General features: G+C 36.9%; 1 long non-coding RNA gene across 1 annotated transcript in view; it reads right to left on the bottom strand.

The window, feature by feature from the left end:
• The window catches only part of LOC150094667 (uncharacterized), a 114,341-nt gene extending 92,411 nt beyond the window's left edge, over window positions 1-21,930 (bottom strand). The window contains exon 1 of the long non-coding RNA XR_016550189.1: window positions 21,621-21,930. This is a non-coding gene — a long non-coding RNA (uncharacterized LOC150094667). The remainder of the gene's footprint in view (window positions 1-21,620) is intronic.
• Window positions 21,931-22,409: the final 479 nt, after the last annotated feature.

Raw genomic sequence — 22,409 nt, 5'->3', positions numbered from 1 at the left:
GTACACTTAAGTCGGGGAGATCTAAATGTATTGGTAGGGCTGTGTTCTCCAAGATTTTCTTATACTCCTGTAAGAGAGCCTTAGTCCTGCGCAGATTCGGTGGAACAATGTTGCTAAGAGCTGGAAGCCAGTGTGCTGGCGTTGATTTAATTGTGCCAGAAATCAGTCTCATTGTATTATTTAGTAGGTTATCAACAAGTTTAACATGTGTGCTATTTAGCCACACTGGTGAGCAGTATTCGGCAACAGAGAAAACTAGACCAAGAGCTGTAATCCGCAGATTATCAGCTGTTGCTCCCCATGTCGTGCCTATTGGTTTTTGTATTATGTTGTTACGGGTTCTTAACTTAGCAGAAACGTTTGTTAAGTGTTGCTTGTAAGAGAGCATGTGGTCCGGGTCACGCCCAAGTACTTTGAAAACTTATTGTGTCGTAGTAAACATCCTTCATAGAAGATATGTAAAGTGACATCTGCCATGTGATTATTAAGGTGAAAGCTTGATACTTCTGTTTTCTTTGGACTGAGCTGGAGCCCCCATTTTTTGTTATATTCACCTATTGTTTTCAGATCTTTTGTAAGTACCTCTTCAGCCTGACTCATGTTTTTGTGTCGAATGGCAATTACAGTGTCATCAGCATAACAGAACTTGCATGAGATGGTAGCAGGCAAATCATATGTGTTTAGGTTATAAAGTAAGGGTGCCAATACTGACCCTTGTAGAAGACCATTAAGTTTTCGTTGTCGGGACATTTTATTTCCTAATATAACTTGAAAGAAACGTTCAGTGAGCATGGAGGAAATTAAGTGTGCAGTCCGTTTACATGGGACAATGCTAAGAAATTTGTATATAAGACCTTCACGCCATAGTGTATCATAGGCTGCTGTTAGGTCCGAGAAGACAGCTGATGTTTTTTCTTGCTTCTGAAATCCAGTTTCTATGGATGTTGTTAAAGTGAGCACTTGATCACAGAAACCACGTTTTTCTCTAAAACCAGCTTTTTCAATCAGGACATGCTGGATAATTGGTATGGACAATCTGTTACAGAAGGCGTTCTAACATTTTATAGGTGCAACTCAATAAAGCAATAGATCTGTAATTTTTTTCCTCCTGGGGTGGTTTTCCAGGTTTACGAATAGCAATTAGTTTTGACTATTTAAACTGCCTAGGTAGTCGGTCAGTCAATAATATATCAGAAAAGAATTCACAGAGCCATTTTATAGTATTTGGCCCGCTATTAATCAGAAATTCAGGATGAACACCGTCGAAACCTGGGGCCTTGCCTACTTGGATATCTTTTATGATGGCTTTTACTTCATCTATAATGAAGATTTAGGCATATTGTGAGAAAGCCGGGGCATTTGTTTTTAAAGCTCTAAGTTCTTTCTTAACTTTCTTGGTATGTTCACGGTCCCTAGGTGCCCTTGACATATTAACGATTTGATTAGCTATTTTCTCAGGGGAGATAATTGTGCTTTTTCTTTTAGGTAGATTAGTTGTGGATAGTTGAAGATTCTAAGATTTTCTACTTGATCGTTTGAAGTCAAGGTTTTCAATCGTATCAATCCATTTTATTTTTCGAGATGAGTTCAGGCTATGTAGTAATTGATCTGCTACAGGATCTTCACTTTTCAGGAACTCTCTATAGAGATGTTCACTCTCTTCATTCCATCCGGGGACATAATCTTTTCTGTAACCTCTAGGGATATATTTTTTCGCAGTTGATATGATTGCTCCTACAAATCTCTTGTACTCTGAAACTCTAGCAGGTATCCAACGAACATATTTATCCAATTCATTTGCAAATTTTTTTCAATTTGCTTTTTTATAATTCCAACGCGGTCGTGGAAAGGATCTTGCTATAGGTAGTGTCATACCAATTTCCAGTAACACCGGTCGATGTTGACCGTGTGGGAAGTTAGAAAGTACATATCGTCTTGCTGGTAATGGTTGCCCTTTGTGTTTATTGAAACAAAACATAAGTCCGGATTAGACTCTGTTTGCCATGCTGATGATCTAAAGGTGTTTCTCTCCTTGGCATCAAATACATGGTGTATATTATTTATTTTTGCCCATTGAACGAGAGTAGTACCGCAGTCGTTGTTATCACGGTACTTCCATTCTTCATGATGGCTATTAAAATCACCAATCCATACTGTTTGGATATTGATAAGTAGGTATCACATCTATAGACCATGATGTTAAAGGAGGTTTATAGACATTGACTATTGTTATGTTGTGAATTTTCACCCTCACAAGATGGGTATCGTTATCACATCTCGTTCAGGACAGAAGCATTTTCTATATCATCCTTGATATATGTTGCAATGCCATAATTCCGGTGGTATGTAGCACCAATCAAAGTGTAACCAGTTATTTTTCTCCTTCTATTAAGGTCGTTCGTTTTCAGCATGCGTTTCTTGAAGAAGCACAACGTCAATGTTATTTTCTTGTAGTATTTTGCATAAATTACTTTATTTTTTTATTTGGAAGCTCCTGTATAATATTTTATGTATAAAGTGCCCAGTTCAAAGGGAACAGTTTTCCAAAATCAAAACTGACCACAGGTGTTGTTACATCTTGCAACAGTAAGCTTTGTGCCCTTTCAACTTGATATTAGAATTCATCAGAGACTGTTTTCTGAACCCACTAACAGAAGAAATGAATAATATTCGACTGTTCTCCATTAACATACAGTGAAACTTTATAGATCATATCCCAATCACTTATAATTGCTTTTATCGTCGTCATTGCCTCTCTAGCCTTTGAGATGGTTTATCCAGGAGTAGAGTCCAAAACACGGCTTGTGACTAGTGGTGTGCCGCAGGGTTCTGTTCTTGGACCACTACTTTTCAATTTGTTCATTAACGATATAGGAAAGGATCTGAGAGGAAGTGTTCACTTGTTTGCTGATGATGCAATGTTGGGTAGAGAAATAGTGAATGCTCAGGATGTCAAAATTTTTCAAGATGATTTGGATGGTTTGGAGGACTGGGCTATGGAAAATAGATGTCAATTTAATGTGGCAAAGTGTAAGGTTATGCATTTTCGAGTGAAAAGATTATCAGCAGTATATCACATTGGTGGAACCGTATTCCAGGAGATTGAAGGCCAGGGATTTGGGAGTGTTAGTGGATAGAAAGTTGAAGTTTAGGGGGCACATCGCAAAAGTGGCTAAAGCAGCTCATCAAATCACTTGGTTGCTGAAAAATACTTTAACAAGCAGAGACAAACAAGTTATTGTTCCTCTGTATCGAGCTTGATAAGACCCCATCTAGCCTACTGTGCCCAGATATGGGCCCCAGGGTTTTTTCTTGATGAGGAGGAGGTGGAGAGGATCCAGAGATGAGTGACCAAGATGATAGCAGGTGTATGGAATGAACCTTATGAGAACAGGTTGAAGATTTGTGGGTTGCAGAAATTGGTTGGTAGGCGGAAAAGGGGTGATATGATTGAGACATCTAAATTACTCAAAGGTTTCTTTAAGATTAACTCAGAAGGTATTTTGAGAATAGGACTGGTGGTGGGAAGACTAGGGGCCATACCTCTAAAACACTATTAATATAATTAATATTATTAATAGTAACCCGGATTCCCAAACTTATTTCCCGTGTCCCAAGTATATCCCCATGTTCTTTCCCTCTCTTCCCCCCCCCCCTTCCACAAGAGCTTGGATTTAGAAGGCATCTTTAAACCAAAATCAAGGTATGTACATAATTTTTCAACATTTTTTATTCTGCCATAATTGCCTTCTACACTCGCCCGTAATGTCCTAAATTATATATATATATATATATATATATATATACACCCCTTTTGAGTTATGTTAGCCAATGTATTAAATATAAGGGACACTCCTAAACAAAAACAGGCTAAAATAGCCGTTAATTATATTAATGAGAAAATGAAGATTCGTAGTTCTGCTCTACATGTGGAGTTTAATTGCTAATGAAGGGTGGCTGATTTTCTAACGTTTACTAGAAAGTGTTGAAATCATAGAAGTCGGTATGAATGACCATCGGTATGTGTGTGTGTGCGCGAGTGAATTTATACATACAATTATGAGCCGAAAACATGATTACTAGGTCTTTTTCGACCAAAACAGACTGCACTGTTCGCCAGAAACCGACACTAACGGTTTACACACACACACACACCTAATATGCGTGGCCATATTAGGAGTTTATTGAACAAACTTATCTCCTAGTATGGAGATTGTTCTCACAGGCATTGCTCGGTTCTGCCATCTCCATTGAAAAAGGCTAATTCATACACTTAGGAATTGTTTCTGAGAGGTATTGCCCTACATGGTGGTGGCCTGACGGATTTGGACACTTTATGTCATAAGGCTTGCATTGTACAAGCATATTTCGAAGAGCACATCCAAGCATTCAGTGTGCTCTCCTCCACTCGTAATTCTCCTGATTTAAATCCCTTCGAGCATTTTTTGGGATCATATGAAATGCACCATCTGCCAGCCTACGCCAATTTCGCTCGGTCCCTGACCTCAGAGTCCTTATCCTATCTAGTTGGTCCAGAATACCGGAACACCATCTATGGTCCGATAGAGTCATTGTCGAGATAGATGCAAGCAGTTATCTTGGCCAAAGGAGACCAACACGTTACTAAGTAGGTGGTCATGTTTTTGACACACACACACACACACACACACACACACACTAGGGCAATTGATGTCACGTCAGGCAGTTATATACAAGTAGCATAGTCGTGAAGATACTTCATGCTCAAGCTTTGTTTTCTTACGCTTGGTGTATAGGAAAACGAATGCAGTTTCTTGTCTACTATTTTATATATATATATACACACACACGCACACGAGGGGGGGATAGCTAAAAAGTTCTGATAAACACCTGGAATAAAAATTAACTTTGTCTTCTTATATATTCTAAAAGAAAATATACTTTTATGAAAAAAAATTTTGAAAAAAAAAACATTTTATATAAACACAGTACTCTTGTTCAGTTTATGGATTTCCTACTGACTTATTGAGACAGTCGTTTTTTTTAATGATTTCGTGTTGGGCGAGTATATTGTTACATGTATTATTAGTACATTATATTAGTAGGATTTCAGAAATGTCGAGGCTTATATGTAGATATATATAAGTTACGATCAAACGGCCTCCCCCCCCTCTCTCTCTCTAATTGGTTTTACTATCCATCACTCTGCCAAGTATTATCGGGTACACACCTGAATGCTGCTTAAGAGCTTAGGGGATCGAAGAAATGTTCTAATTTGTTATTATTACTATTACGTGACACCTCTAGGGAGTCCAAGGACTCATCGAGGGAGGGCACCTACTCTCTAACTCTGTCAGTAGCAGCAGCATCTACACCAACGCCCACTACCATCACTAGTATTTTCACAGACAATCACAAACGTCCATGCCCACGGCGGGATTCGAACCCACAGCCTTGTGGTTGGAGAGTGGATACGCTAACCGCTCGGCCAATCAGGCTGGCCTGATTTGATTTATCTGTTTAGATATCACTTTTATGTCGCAACTCTAAGATCTTGAAAATGTTTATGTACACCTCCTTTACAAACCGGAGTAACCTCCTCGAAAGCTTGTATTGTTCACTATATCGCTAAATGGGGAGGAGTATTTGAGAACATGTAATAATTTCTTCTATTTTTATTGTATACATTCTTTGAGAGTACATGTTATACTGCTTTGAAGCCTGCGGTATTGAAACAAGTATTCCCACTGTCGACATACTTGAATGTTTAATTCTCCCACTTTTCAGGATGAAAAACCCATTTGGCAGAGTTTTTCATCCTGATAAACACCTGCAAAAGAAACACGTATTTAACAAATACGCAGTCGTGATAGTATTTGGCTTCGATCATAATTCAAAGCAATCCAACTTTAACTTTTGAATTCAGTGATGGTTTGACTTAGTTTTAGAATATTAAATAGTGTGTGAATATCAGTTGCATTCCTGATTTCCAGTAGTCAAGTTCTGAATTACTACTTTTGCTTTTTAAACAAAATCAGTTTATTAATAACCAGTTGCGGCCCGTACATGAGCACTGATACACTACAGCACCCCTAAGGAAAACATGAAAAATTAAATTTTGTTTGTTTATAAATAATAACAATGCTTACAACATTACATAAATGCAGTACAACATGTTAAAGGTTACAGCTTATGTTTTGACATTGATTGAATAGTTAACATTCCAATTATTAATTTTCTTGATCAAAAAGCTCTTTTGATCAAGAAAGACTTTTAATGGGATTATATTGATGAAGTGCATATAATAAAAAACTAAGTTTTTTATAGTTTGTAATGTTGATTATAGTTTGTAACAGTTTTTTACTTTTTAGTGCCTTACATTAGTTATGTACCCTGAAGATGCCAACAGACTTAGTTGGTGAAACTAGTTGGTATAACTTAGTTTTTTATTATATGCACTTGATCAATATAATCCCATTAAAAGTCTTAAAAATTGGAATTGTTCTATTAACTCTTTAGATTACAAACAAATGCACTAAACGCCGATATTTTTGCGCTTGTCATTGCACGTTACGTCATTCCCAACTGTAACTGCTCAAACGGCAGTGTATCTTTAGTATGATTCAGTGCGTTATTTCTGTGAGATAAGAACATTTATTATTGGTGCGTGGTGAACTATTTTTTGTAAATCTTATTTAATTTTGTTAAAATAACATATAATTATTTATTTATTATAGATACAAGGCTGAATTATAACGAGTGTCACTGTTGAAAATATGAAAATAATTATATTTTTTCAATTATCGTTACACGAAACAAATGCACTGCGATCTAACGCCGATATTCGTTTGCACTTGTCATTGCTATTGATACGAAACTTTTATTATTGGTGTTTGTTCGTGGTGAGGATGAAATATTTTTAATAAAGCAATTTTTAATATGTAAATTTATTTATTAATAAATTCGTTACTGATCTAAAAAAAGTTATTTTTTTTAATCAGTAACGATTTTTTTTTTTTTTGTATATGCAGCACCCCCACTTTAAATTTTCACCAGCCGCCACTGTTAACAACTTTACAAGCCTATTAAATATGTTTCAGATCACGATTCGTTTTACACATACAAGTATCCGCTAGCAAGGAAATCATTGTGAACAATGATTTCTTGTCTTATCAGTTAAACCTAGGGCTGTTTATGTCAATATACTGTTTATTGTAGAGTTAATTTTGTTTTGCCAAATTTTTCCATTAAAATATGGATGAAATTGATAGATTGGGTCTCCCGCGATGAGTCTTCAGACTCCATGGAGGTTCCCGCATAATAATAATAATGGTATAGTTGAAATTGCCACAAATTAAGGATAGTTAATACCAAATTTCAACAGATTCAGTCATTCTGGAAAGGTTTATCGTTTCTATTCATTTTTCTAAAGAAAACAGTTCAGTTATAAATAAATTCCATTCTCAGGAATGGAAGAAGGAATCTAGGTACAGTAATTTTAGTCGAAAATCACTGTACCACAAAGGGCACATATGATCAAATATGCAGCAGATTATCCTGTAATTGTTTACGTACAGTGTAGTCTATGATATTGGTTAAAGTTGAATTTTATTGTCGATATTATATTTTATTCTCATCGTTTCCGAGGCAGCTATCATAATAATCATAGTAAATTTACATGATTTAAAGGCTAATGAATGGATGAGAGCATCAAAAGTTATAGGTGGCTGTATGAAATGTCTACGCCTTTTTCGCTTGTGTACAGCGAACACAATTTTCTTGGACTGATTTTGCTCTTTCAGTTTTGGTTTCGACTGAAACTATTTGAATGAATGAAAACAGCCTGTAACTTCCCCACTGCTGGGGAAGAGTATACATATTATACATATTTGTCTGGATGATCTTTGGTCTGTATTGGATCGACAAGCTTGGTAATAAAATGAAAAATGTAAATATGATGGGAAATACAGGTGCAGTATTATGCGATTCTCCCCCCCCCCCATCACAAACATCCATGTCCACTGCAGGATTCCAAACTTATTTGTTGGAAAGCAAGTACGTTAGCCATTCAGCCCAAACACCCCAGAAATAATGGCACATCTAGAGCCTGGAGGCCTACTAGTCCTAAGTCAACTATGCACGCATCGAATAAGTGATCTAGTTCAAATCCGTCAAAGAATTTCTCCCCGCTTTCTATGGTCCTGGGATAAGACTGTGAGAGGGAGGAAGAGTTCCATCTCACACATCAATGAACAGCTCATCGAACACATATAATTAATTAAACAGCTATCATCCAACATTAACATTGAGTGTAGTTTCTTAGTAACTGTATGCAGTTACTCTAATATAATTTAGTTTAATGTTTTTTTATTTTATATTTCAATCCCTGAACAATTAGCACTGATTTAGAGTATAATCTCATTTTGTCAATTCACTTACTGTGGATAGTAGCTGGATGATATTGTATGAAGCATTTGATTAATTAGAAATCTATTTAAACGTTGATCTGTATTGGATCGATAAACTTGGTAATAAAATGAAAAATGTAAATATGATCAGGAAATACAGATGCAGTGTTTTGCGATCTCCCCAACACACACACACACACAGTATAACGTCACATATCAAAGTTGTCCACAAAACGGAGTTTTGCTTCGTTTGCTTCTTATTATTTTTAGAGGTTGCTACAAAAGGATAATAATTTCATCTGTAGAGTTTGTCATTTCTTGAATTCTCTACTGTGACCCTGTAAATCGCAACTGTTTCCTTCTTTGCAGTACATTATAGAAAGCACGTCACGCTTTCGACCGTTTCTCTCATCCTTGACGGCCACATTACCATTTGCTAGCCTCGGGGTCCATCAACTTAACGACCAGACGGCGCAGAAATTTGATACCGTAACGTTACCAACTAAATTGCGATTTCGCTAGCCCTGGAGGGGAACTGCCAAGATTGACTAACTTTGCAGCTAAGAAAGAGAGAAATCCAAAACGTCATCTTGATTCGTAGCACTCATCTGTTCATCTGTGGGATCGCCACTTTGGGAGTTTATTCGTAATGAAATTCAAGCGTGAATGTAAGACATAATACGATGGTTTAGCGTATTCATTATAAAGATTCTCTTCTTTAAGAGCAGAATAATACGTGTTATTCAGTGGGAGATGCGTATGATTTTCCTAAGGTTAGATTACGTTATTCCATGGAGGGGGGGGGGATTGCATAAAATTCATTGATATTCTAATTGAATGTTTCTTCGAACTAAAATTTTTTGTTATTACCAAAGCCCTCCCTCCATCCTTAAAGTCAATTGATCGCATATTTAATTTGCCGAAATCAGTGCCCGATATAATATATCCATCTTTTTAAGAGGGGGGGGAATAATTTTCATTCCACCAGTATGCTGTTAGCATATATAAAATCATACTACATTTTCGTTTATAATGGTGAGCGCATTTTGCTCACCGTTACTCACATGTCTCGGTCTTTGACATCTTTAAAAATGATGATTTTAGTATAGGGTTTTCGTACTAAAATATATTTTTAAAAAATATATTTCAAATGAAACAATTTTATTTCCCACTTTACACTAACTGAAGTTTCTGCAGTGGTTCAGGTCTATTCAATTCTCTCCCTCTTTTTTTTCATTATGAGAAACAGGAGCAAAACTCTATTAGTGGCATTTTTCGCTGTTAACCAATAATTTACACCACCGTCTTTTATTTACTCTTATTGATATTATGTATTGTATTTGGGATTCAGTTCTCCAGTTCTGTGGGTAACAATCTATATTCCAATTACAGTGTAATGTACTTTTGAAAAAAGTATATTGCACTATAATACTTTTATTATTAACCGTAAATTATTTTTAATGAGCATTGCAGCTTTTTACCTAGGGATTATGAATGATCTAGTTAAAATGTAATTTATTTCCTGTTTAAGGGATTTCTTCGAAAGTGTTCCGTTTCACAAGCATATATTATCATTTATTTTTCGAAGCACAAAAAAGTCTTCCCTAGGCCTCCTAATAAACGAGATATGCTGCGGAGCAGCCGAATAGATAACGCTTACTCTTTGCTAAGCATAAGATTACACTGTGACATGGATGTTGGTGATAGTCTTAAAGTGACAACTTTCATCCTGATGTGATATGTCTGCCTTTCTTACTGGAGACTCAATGGCACGAAAAATGCCGTCCTTACTGTTTATATCAGCGCCACTAACAGTATACCTTTTTAGACCAGTGCTTGCAATAACAGCTTTTACCTCTACCCAGGTCTTCGAGAATTTGTAGCTGAAATAGGGTGTAAATCCCATGAAAAAGTTCATTTCGGGTTCTTGTCGATGCCATATCGGGTATTCATGTCATCCTGCACGTCGGATCCCAACAACTACGTAAGGAACGGTAAGAGATTTTTCTGATGAAGGTGAGTGAGGTGATCTTACATGGATGTTGAGTTGTTGTTTTTTTTTCCCCTCCAGGAAAATTGAGTTTGCCATTCCCGCATATATATAGGCACATCAGCTGGTGAACATACGTCATTGACAGTCGTAATATACTGACTTCATAGCTCTAGTTGCTTTGTTATAATGTCAACCGAAAATTACTGCGTGATATGTATCAGAGTAGGTAGGAATAATTTATTGCCCTCCTTAGTGACTGAGAGGTAAATGTTTCCTTTTGTTGCCGTAGGCTGTGGTTTTGAATCCCACGATGATATTGCTTATAAAACGTCTAGCTAAGCTGAAGTTATTTATGTTACATCCTCCTCCCCTGCCAAAAGAACAAAAAAAGTGAAAGATGATTTTCATCGTTTGATATAATTTACCCTCATCTTTCAATGACAGGAAGTTTGAAGCGGTTAAGTTATGTGTGATCTCCAGGGATACGGTCCTGGCTTGTTTAAAGTTTCTGGATTTTGTTTTCACTGATGTGTTGAAAATTTCTCGGTCAAACTGACCTCACTGCTTGAATTGTGGTGTTTCTTTTTTGTCGCGTTCTATCGTAAGCAAGGATCTTCGTGGATAAATTTAACTGGTTCACTTTAGTATATATTTCATCTGAACATGAGTATCTGCGTAGTTCAGTCAGTATAGACGAAGCTCTTTGGTCGGAAAGACCTGGGTTCGAATCCCGTCCAAGACGTGAGGAACCTTTTTATCTAGTCTCCTTCGACTAGGAGACTAGATAAAAAGGTGAATTAGCCCGTCTCATACGGAAGTAGGATTTTTTCCAACCCAGAACCCGGGTTTTTCGTCCCCCAGAACAGGCAAACCAGCCCCGTGAACACACAATTTCTACAGTCATAAAAATTGTACCTTCTACCCTCAAAGCCAGACTCTGCGACAAGCCGGTTGGGATTTCCCACAGTCGCATAATCATAGCGGACCCTGCACTAATCACGATAAAAGCGCTATAAAGAGAAAGAATATATTTCATCTGAAGATGAAATATGGTCGTACCATTAACGTTTCGAGGAGTTGATCACAAACTCCCCGAGGAAGGAAATCTGCTAACGCGAAAATAGGGAAGCGTCGTAAGCAACTGAATCCATATATCGGAATTCTGTGATGTAATCCATAGAATTCATGCAATACTATAGTGCTATAAAAATTCTACTTGTGAGCGAACTGTATATCTAAGTTAAAGCCAGCTTTCTAATATAGTAGATTTTGTCCCGATGTGTATACTATAGATCTGGATGGATTAAGGTCAAATGCTTGAAAGTAATTATGATAGAGACGGATGCCTTATTTTTGAAAGTACGCATCATCTTAAGAATAGAAATAACATTTGTTGGAAGTACCTGATCTGAAATAGTTGAACCAAATTGTAGCAGTTTGTCCCAGGAATATCGGAAAGTTCAGTACATATATTATTTTAATGATCCAGACTTCTACAGACTGTAAATAGAGACGGCAACATTTTAGGAATCTATCTCGTGTGGTCTTCCTTATACTTAAAGCCAGATTATCTATTTACAATAAATGGACATCTCGGATTTAAATTCCAACAGTACTACTGTTTCGGAAGGTGTTTAATCATGTTTTAGCTATTTTTAAGCGTTTTTTTTTTCTCTTTTATAGCCTGCATCTCCCATGGATACTTATGACAATTTCTATTCCAGATGATTCTCTAATCCATTGTTTCTCGTTGAAATAAGAGGGAAAGTCGGTAAGTTATAAACAAAAGGGAGAGCAAATGAATTGGAAATGAATGGTTTTTCAGTATGCATCACTAGGTAGCAGCACAGTTCTAGGATGAAGATATCAGTACATGTAGTAGATGCGTATGCTTTGTAGCTCTTTTCCATAGCTTAAAATGGCGACCACGCCGGAGGAGTGTACAACTGTCGAACAGCATGGTGTTGTGCGTTTTTTTTTGGGGGGGGGGGGATGGGACGGATAGACTTTCTACGAAGGGAATTCATGAAGACACGTATCCTGTTTATAGCAAGAAGTGTTTTGTCACGTATAGCAGTTCATAGCCGAGTCCAAAAATATTCTCCTCTCTGGCAAGAGGAGTATTGCTTCTACATGACTGTGTGCGAGACCTCATACAGCTACAGGAACACTGAAGAGAATTCAAGAACTTCAGTCGGAACACCTTCAACATCCACCTTACAGTTCCCAGCCTCGCCCCCAAGCGACTTTCACCTATTTAGCTCGTTGAAACAGCACCTTAGAAGACATCTCGCTGATGATCTGAAGATTGAAAATGAGGCGTGGGGTTGGCTGAAACAACAGACAAAAGAATTCTATGCCGCTGGTTTTTAAAGACTGATAAAGCGATGGGACAGGTGTATAAATATTGAAGGGGATTATGTAGAGAAATGTTTTTCGGAGGTTCGTATCTCACTTGTTTTATTTTTTATAAGAGTTTTTAACTTACTGCCTTTCCCTACTTTGACAAATAGGATTCGCATTTCAAACGCAGACAGTGCACGTTTTTGTCTGTTTTATTAAAAAACTGTTCAGTGATCCGACATGAGACTTTCACAAGCCACCTCAGGAGGTCTCAAATCGGGCGATGCAATCATGCAAGAGTTGTTATCGATAATAGTTGCCTTGTCAGCCTGAAACCCCACTAAATGATACCAAACTTATCAATGTAATACTGAACGAGATGAACTCGTACTCATAAACATGTTACTTCTTGTCTAGATTACAACCCCTCACATATCGTAGTTGCATAACTCTTAAAGTAAACTGGAGCATGACACAACTGATATGATTCGACAATCATCGAGACAAAATATCGGTCAAGAACACGTGTAGCTCATATTTTTTATTTGCTTTCCTTGGCGCCAGAATGTCCCTTTTATTCTTGTTTTTTCTCGACGCACTATCACAAGCCATCTCCTTGAGCTACGAAACGATCTCATATGTGACACTATTTGTTAGAATCACGTCACGGACGTCTCTTTTATTGCGAAAAGCATCCGATTCGAAGAGTAATAAAGACCACACGATAAGTTCATATCACGAAAATTCATCTTGGTATCTATTCACATCTAAGTAGTAAGAAGTGAATGAACAAAGAAACTGCCTTATCTTGAACATATCAAAATATACTATTTTCTGTGTTTTCACTAAAAAATTAAGTAACGTGTAAGTACTAGTTCAATCTAATTGCATCATCTACGTAACTATAAACCAAAGATACTAGTCTATTTTCGACTTATGACTTATTGGTCAGGACTAGAAATTATTTCTATAAAGAAGAAAAACATCGCATTACAGAGGCAGCCTAACCTGACTTGCTAGAGCTCTAGATCTCGATAGTTTTGGGAAATATTTTATTGTTAGAAATAAAGGGATCTGGTTGGTGTCTCAAATGAAGTGTATGAAATTATGCGATAATCTGAAACTTCAGAGAAGTAGACTTCGTTTTTTTGCCACTAAATATTAGATATCACCTAAAAATAAGTTCACACAAAGGTTATCAACAAGGTCATATCAGTTAGTTCTGAATTTGCTGTAACTTGAATAAAAAAAACTTTACAAGAGTAATCTAAAACTAAAGGATTAGAAGCTATAAAAAATGAGGAGGGGGAATAAATCATCATCATCATGCGTATCAAGAATTTAGGCCTAGCATGGCCTGTTCCGGCCTTAGAAGTCATCGTTGAATCGTTTAAGAGGACGTCCTGGTTTTCTTTTTCCTAATGGCTTGTACTTTAAGGCTTGTTGTTTTCATCCTTTGAACGTGTTCCATCCATTTATGTTTATATTTTTTAAGTTTTTCTATTACTGGTTCTTGGTTTGATTCTTTCATAATTTCTTCATTTCTTTTGTGATCAAATAGGGTATAATTTGCAGTTTTTCTCATAAACTTCATTTCTGCTGTTGTTAATCTTTGTTTGTCTTTTTGTTTTATTGTCCATTTTCGCTTCCATACATTGACTGGTAGGGCTAATGTATTGTATACTTTTAGTCTGGTTTGTTTTTGAACTAGGTTTGGTTTAAATATGGAGTTAATTACACCTGTTATTTTTAAATATTTTGCAATTTTTACGTTTATATCTTTTTCATTTTCATATGTGATCATACATCCTAGGTAGTTAAATGAATTCACCTGTTGTAAGATCTTGTTATCTCTTACTATTTTAGGGGGAATCAATTAAACAGGATTTATTTTTCATAACATCCATTACTGAATAAAAACATCCAACTCTGAACAATGAAGAAATGTTCGAGAATCAAATATTCATTAGACGAAATGAAAGTCTGAATGCAGGGGATTACGCGCTAATGATATACCGCACGTGGCTTTTCTGTGCTTCATGGGATGTTAATATAACAAGGTGCAGGGTGGGGAAATTGTCAAGACCCACGATCCTTTTTTTTTAGACATAAATTCTTATGTTTTAAATCCTTATATACAGGCATCCCTGTATTAGGATTTAGCGTTGACTGAAACGAATCATTTGAAAGAAGAAAAGAATGGTAGGAGGGAGGACATTAAAGAGTTACGGGAAGTAGCAAAAGAAAAGAGTGAGTTGTTGCCGCGGTATGACAGAGTTGAAGTGAGAAGGAGGGCCACAATAGCGAATGAGTCGATCCGTAGGTTATGCATGAGGAATGGTCTGAAATTTGCAAATGTGTGGAGTGAATTTTAAGGACGGTAGGACTTGTACAAGGCGGATGGTTTGTACCTGAATTGATATGGTGTTCAGAGTCTGGAAAAAGTGTTGTTGAATGAAGTGATAGTGAATTTGCACAATCAGGAAAAATAGGGATTTTAGGGCAGGCGGAGCTGTTGTGTGGATATGCAGATATCAGGGAGCCTCCGTAGCTCAGTCGGTATAGACGAAGCCTGGTCGGAAAGAACCTGGGTTCGATTCTCGCCCAAAACGTGAGGAACGTTTATCTGGTCTCTTTCGACTAAAGGTGAGTTAGCCGGTCTCATATGGAGGTAGGGGTAGGTTTTTCGTCCCTCCCAGAACAGGCAAGCCGACCCCGTGAACACACAGGGATCTACAGTCATAAAATACAATAATTCCGCATTAGGAGGGCTCAGCCCGTCCTAAGGGATGGGGGGAGGAAAGTAGGAAACTCCATACGAAATAAAATAAAGTGAAGCAGTTGAGTGTAAGAATATGCGTAAATTGCCTAAGTTAGTTCCACTAGTAACAAGCCAGAATAGGATACTTGGTATAAAGCATCACGATGGTGAGAGCATAAGGGATTTTGCCATTTATGTACACCGGAACAAGGAGGAGGAGTTTTTGTCATACGTTAGTTCATCCTGGCCAGAGGTTATTGGCATTACTTAGACATGACTGATGGATAATTGTATAGTGGGATAGAATGTGAAAGATATAGTGTGTTCAGGGAAGATATAGAGAAAAGAATGGGCAGAGGAGTATTATTAATGATAGCCGATGAACTACAACCAAAGAGAGTAGAAGTTCAACTGCAAGCCAGGAAAAATAGCATATTTGAGGCCATATGGTATGAAATAGACGAGCAGAATAAAATATACAGTTGGATGCTTCTGTAGACCAACAGATGGAAAGGATGATGGGGATAGTATGTATCTGCAAATAAGCTCAATTAGTAGAGGGTGGGTAATTATTATGGGGATTTCAACTATGGGAACATAGATTGAAAGGAGGAGAGGAAACATGGTAGAAAGGAAACAGAATTTATGCAGTTACTATGGTATAATTACCTGAGGCAGCACGTGAGGGAATGTACTAGGGGTTTGAGAGTGCTAGATAGAGTAATTGCATCAGAGAATTTGTCCATAACAAATATTACTACATTGCCATCAACTGGTGAGAGTGATCATATAGTCTTGACTTAGGAGGTGTCTAAATGTGTGGAATTTTCAGTTAAGAGGGGAAGGTGTATGTGGAATTACAAGGCTGGTATGACAAACTTAGGAACCTGCTTGGATCAGTGTCATAGACTGTCAAACTGCAAGGGCCCGATGTTCATAGTGCATGAGAAGTGGTGAAGGAATGCTTGAGGGAAGTAATAGTAGACTGTATACCTCGAGTCGGCAGAATAAATCAAGTGGGAGTTAAGTAGATGAATACCATCCATCATTAAGTTGGAGCCACAAAAAAATAAAATTGTGGAGCGAATTCAAGGAGAAAGGTGACCAGGAGGCACATGAGAAGTAAAAAGCAGTGGGTAATTATTACGGGAGACTTCAATTATGGGAACATAGATTGGAAGGAAAAGATAAACATGGTAGTAAGGAAATGAAGTTTATCAGTATGCTAAGAAAGGCAAAAGCAGAGTAGGAACGGAAATTAGTGCTAATTTCATACAGGCCAAAGAGTTCTTTATGTTTGATATAAGCAAAAAGAAGAATGTTCATGGCAGAATGATTTTAATGAATGCCGATGGTAAGGAGGTAACTGAATCGGTCAAAATGGTAGAATTACTAAGTGAACACTTTGCAAGTGTATATCATCCAGGTGGAGATATTGCAGAAACAAGAGATCAGAAAGTTAAAAGTGAAAAAAATTAACTGGAGGTGCATAGTATATTAGAGAACATTGATGTGAATTCAGCATGGGATAAGATGGTATACCACCTGGAGTTTTACAAGATGCTAGGGAATTGCCTTTGACCACGTTGTTTGTTTAATTTTAGTCTCGGCTCTGGGTTAGACTCAAGCGGTGGAAAGAAGGAAAAATAATTCCTTTTGCATAGGAATATTCAAGACTGATGTAACAAATTACCGACCGATCAGCATATCAGGAGTCGTAGTCAAGGTACTGGAGAAGTTGTTCAAGAGAAAAATAGAGGAATGGATAGATGGAAATGGGATACTGTATGGAGGCAACATGGTTTTGTGGAGGGTAGATCATGCCTCATTAACTTGCTCACGTTTTATAATACAGTGACAGCTAAGCTGGATAAAGGTAATATGTTTATAGTGATACAGCTAGACTTTGCCAAAGTTTTTCTCAGGATACTGCATGGAATTCTAATCAATAAATTGTAGCATATGGGGATGTATATAAAGTTTAATTGGATAAGAGGGTCGTTGATGGAGAGATATCAGAAAGTAATTTATTCAGGAGTAGTCTAGTAGAAGGCCTGTAACTAATGGTGTATCACAGGGCTCTGTTTCTTTGTCCTTCCGAAACTTGCGTTTATCATCAAAATAACCAAACGGGACAGAAGAATACATGAAATTAGTCAACATAATACACTGGCTTGATACTTTTTTTTCTGTGCTTCTGCCATAACTAAGCCCTTGTAAAACCGCTACACTTATGCATCATGTTTGATCTTTTCGAATCGTCTACCACTTCGCGCACTCATACGTATCATTTACAACAGGATCATCCACTTGCGCAAGGAATTTGCGTAATTTTATTTTATATTTAATTTGTAAATTTTATGTATCGAACTGATCGCAAAATATGTAATAGAAACTGGGAAAATAGCCACCGCTCATTTAAATAAATATTGCTTACCGAGATACATTTTAGAAACTCGGGGTTTTCTGAAAAGCAGTTATTAGATGCCTGTAAGTACGGATGCGAATGCATATAAACCATATTTGGCCTTTTAATCCTTATGGGGAAAGTATCCGTAGTATGGAAAAACGAAATATATTTCTCCAGAGGAAAGCAGTGGAAACATTCTTTAATGATGTTTTATCTGATAAAGATTATACAAATACGTGAATTCCATTGCTAGAAGAAACTGGTTAACGTTGAATAGAGAAATTTCCCCTTGTTTGACAGGAAAGTCATATGTGGCTTCTGAGAAGCTTATTTCATACCCAGAAGTTCTTGGGTATAAAATAAACCTAATCATAAATACAAGCTATGAAATATTTATCGGCTGTATCTGAACTATCTCTGTATTCTTGTGTGAGATATTCTTTATAGATTTATAAAGGGTAAACCCTACTCTCTTTTTATATGTATTTACAGCTTAATATAAATGGGAATAAAGATCAGTTTTCTAGCATATTCTGTAGTAGGAGGGAGTTTTATTTCAGCAGTTTATTCCAAGGTAGGTTTTTGAACACTTCACAAACTAAAATAGTTTTCTGATTGTAGCAATTTACCAAAGGAAAATTATCGAGTTATTTAATGTACCCGACCAAGAGAAATCATATATATTTCTGCAATATCAAATTTTGTTAATTTACTTAACAGGAAATTTTTAAACTCATGTTGCTCATCAGTTTTCAAAACAAGAATCTTGTTACACTAACATAGAAAGCCTGAGAATGCTTGCATTATATAGGAGACATGTATCTCCCTTCTAACCTTAAGTTACTTGGGCCAGGCAGCACTTTGTGTAATTTAATACATCATTTTCCCCCAAAGTAAACAATATTTTCATTAAATTAAGGGGATAAAAATCCCTTATTATTTTACAGCCAGTATGCGAAACTCTGAGATCGAAAACTACGATCTAAGAGTTTCATGCCGAAGAACTATCGGCGAATCCAAGCGTAAGTGAACACCTGGTAGTATCGATAAAATATCAAGGATAGTGAGGGCTCTTGCTCCACCTTTGCTTCGAGTTGCCTTGGTGTTGTACTACCAGGTGTTCACTTACGCATGGATTCGCCGATAGTTCTTCGGCATGAAACTCTTAGATTGTAGTTTTCGATCTCAGAGTTTCGCATACTGGTTGTAAAATAATAAGGGATTTTTATACCCTTAATTTAATTAATTTGGCCAGAAAAAATAGCCGTTTGGCTTTTTATAATATTTTCATTACTTTATCATCGATGCAGACATTATCGGAGACTGCCCGGCTCTTCCTAGTGATATTGGCATCTCCATGGAAACGTAACGAATATAACATATAAAATAATAAAAGTGAACCGACTGCTACTCTTCTTGTTAATAAATTTCTTGATCTATTTCAAGCAAAGGCCGAAAGTGTTATTCAATGTACCTTCTTTATGCCAAAATGTAAATATAGCTTCACTGCTAAGATTTAAAGTTCTTTTTTTTTTTTATTTTTAAATGCAAAATTCTTTAAGAAGTTTCGCTTTGCAAATATAAATAAAGTATGCAATGAAAAACATTCGGAAGCCTATTCTATTTTGATCCGATTTATAATTTTAAATTGAATTGCATTTTCAGTATCTGCAAGATTTCAAGACGGTTCTCTTCCTAGTTGTGTATCGCTTTCTTATTTAGAGGTCTTTAGTCTTAACGCAAAATAGATTAATTTTTAAAGAAATTAATAGACAAAATCAGAAAAAAAATTCTTGTACATGTACTTGGAAATTTTATCTTGAAATATCGCATGCGCGAGAGCTAGTGAAGTGAATATTATAAGTAAATTTTATTGTGTATTGCTCGAGAACTGAAAACATTTCTGATTAAAAAGTCGAGCAAAAATATACGAGTTTACCATTCTGGATGTGATATCTAAACGAGCTCACTCACGTGATGATGGTACAACATACTACAGCTTTTCATATCATCTCGTACAACGATACTTGGACTAGTGAAATTAGAAAGTGAGATTTTTGGTTATTTCTTTTCAAAATTCCCACTGAAGACGGAATTGTGAAACTTGACTAGACATACAAGAATTCAAATTAAGTACAAACTTCTCTTTGTTTGAGAGCACGTATCCTTTAAGAATGTTGCAGTAGCCTATATAATAAGGTGACAATGAAGTCTTCTGCAAGTTTGCGATGACTCGATGAGATCATTATCATGATTATAGTATAGTCTTCAATCATGACGTACAGGAAAGATAATTACCATAGCGTCCTGCGATGGATGGAGAAAATCGTGACGCACATTACGAACACAGTAGAGACGGTTGTGAAGTTTGTGTTAGCATAGTTTTATTTCATGATTTATGGTCAGTGGCATTAGTTACTTTGTTATGGTAAAGTGTTTAGAAAGTTGTAACATTCTATAACGTTAAGCGATGGTCCCCACCATGTGCCAGACCTCTGGCAGATGACTTCTTCAACTTGAAATCTCTCCTACTGCCTTCCAGGGGCATTTTTATCACGGACATCTCAAGAACAGCAGCTGAATCATATTAGGGACACCAAAGTGTAAATACAGTTTCTTAGGAACTCTAACTATAACGTCATCCTAAGATGACGAATTTAGTACTAAGAAAATTTCTAGTTGACAAATCTCCTAGAAATTTTTTTACAATAGCAACTAATAAACACACAATTGTGGGCTATCACTTCGACGTCTGTCCGGATGCTTTCAATCTATATAGAATTTTTCGGCAGAGTGAAGGCATTGTTTTGTTCATTTCTATATTATCACGTGCTATGCTGTTTCAGTTTGTACTTAAGACATTGCTTGCACAATAAATTTCCTCCAAAAAAATGTATGTACGTTCATTTCACCTTGCCTCCTAAAATGCTGCCAAGAAGAGATTCTTTTTCCTTTACTTCCATGATTTTAAAGAAATCAGGAGAACACAAAGGAGGATAGGAAAGAAATGCCTGCTGATATACGATATGTACTCGTATGTTGTAAAATGCACCTGTTCTCTAACCGGTTAGCCGATTTTGTTAGGCAGATAGGCTTTCCGCTACTGGAGGAAGAAATGCTCTCAAACATAACTTCCTTTTTTTGGAATTTCCTAGGTGTGACATTGAAAAATACCTTAATTATATGATATGAGGCTTGTTTATTGAAAGCAAAATGTACTGCTGTTCAGAAAGGTTCTGCTCCGTTTACCTGAACTCTTTTTTTTATTTCAGAGCATCAAGAAGGCCACGAATGTATATTGCTACAAAGAACGAACAGGTGTCATATACTTAAACATATATTAATATGAACCTCCATAGCTGTCAGTATAGACAAAGCCCTTTGGTCGGAAAGACCCGGGTTCGATTCCCGTCTGGTCTCTTTCGATGGAAGGTGAATTAGCCGGTCTCATATGGAGGTGGGGGGGGGGTTTCGTCCCACAGAACAGGCAAACCGGCCCCGTGAACACACGGATTACAACCAGAAATACTGTCCTTGAAGGAATGCAGTAAGGAGTGACACCCGGCTGCAATAACTAGTCGTAAGCCTCCTCATTAGGGGTGGGGATGGCGGGACTCAAACCGTCTTAGGATGGAGGAGTATAATAGGATATAATAATACAGGCATTGGATAGAAGGTGAGATAATTTTCCTCAAATTGTAAACAAGTATATTGCAAGGAGCTTACCTGATCCACTTGCCACTACTTTCGCTATTATTATCACAAGAATGGACTGCCATAGCGGAACGTTGTTTGTTAATATCTCGGTCCCTGGGAAGCACCATTACTTACTGTCAACTTGAAACACAGACTTCGCGTTAGGAGAGTCACTTCAGTAATTAGTATCCAGTTATAAACTTATATCGTGTTTACATATTAACTACAAATCCTGTCATTTGATGCTGCTAAAACCAATTATATTAAATGCATTGGATATATCCAATGCATTTAATTATTTTTTATTTTTACAACTTTCGGCCTTATTTTTAAATTTTTTCAGTTAAACAGCTAACAATTGAACCTTAACACTTGAAAAACGCGCACAAAATGAAATGGCTGATTCCTAACTGTCGTTTTGAATTGTAACTCATTTCCTCTGTGGTGCGGTGAATTGTTATTCAACGATTCGCTTTAGAACAAACAATTACGCCCAGACTGCAGGTAGTACAGCATGCCAAGAATGACGTCACAAAAAAAATCTCGAGTACCAGCCGGTATATGAGCACGTTGGGAAGAAGGAAATGCGCCTTGTTTAAGTTTCATTTCCGAACTAGTCCGTTGCTCAGGAGATAACTCGTATCCTAGAGACAGAGCATGAAACTTGGCTCTTCACTTGAATAAGAGAAGTAAAGGAGGACAAGTATCGCAGATCCTGGTAGATGGAAGCTGTGTAGCATTCATTGATACTAAGAAGTAATTTAGAAACTTCGAGCAAGTTGAAAGTGGTGTTCTGATATAAAGATATGAATTAAGTCA

This window comes from Typopeltis vanoorti, chromosome 21 (genome assembly GCF_054136105.1).
Source record: "Typopeltis vanoorti isolate ZY-2024b chromosome 21, IOZ_Tvanoo_1.0, whole genome shotgun sequence".
Classification (NCBI taxonomy): Eukaryota; Metazoa; Arthropoda; class Arachnida; order Uropygi; family Thelyphonidae; genus Typopeltis; species Typopeltis vanoorti.
Note: the sequence above shows the minus strand (reverse complement) of the source record. Positions and strands in the feature narration are given on the sequence as shown.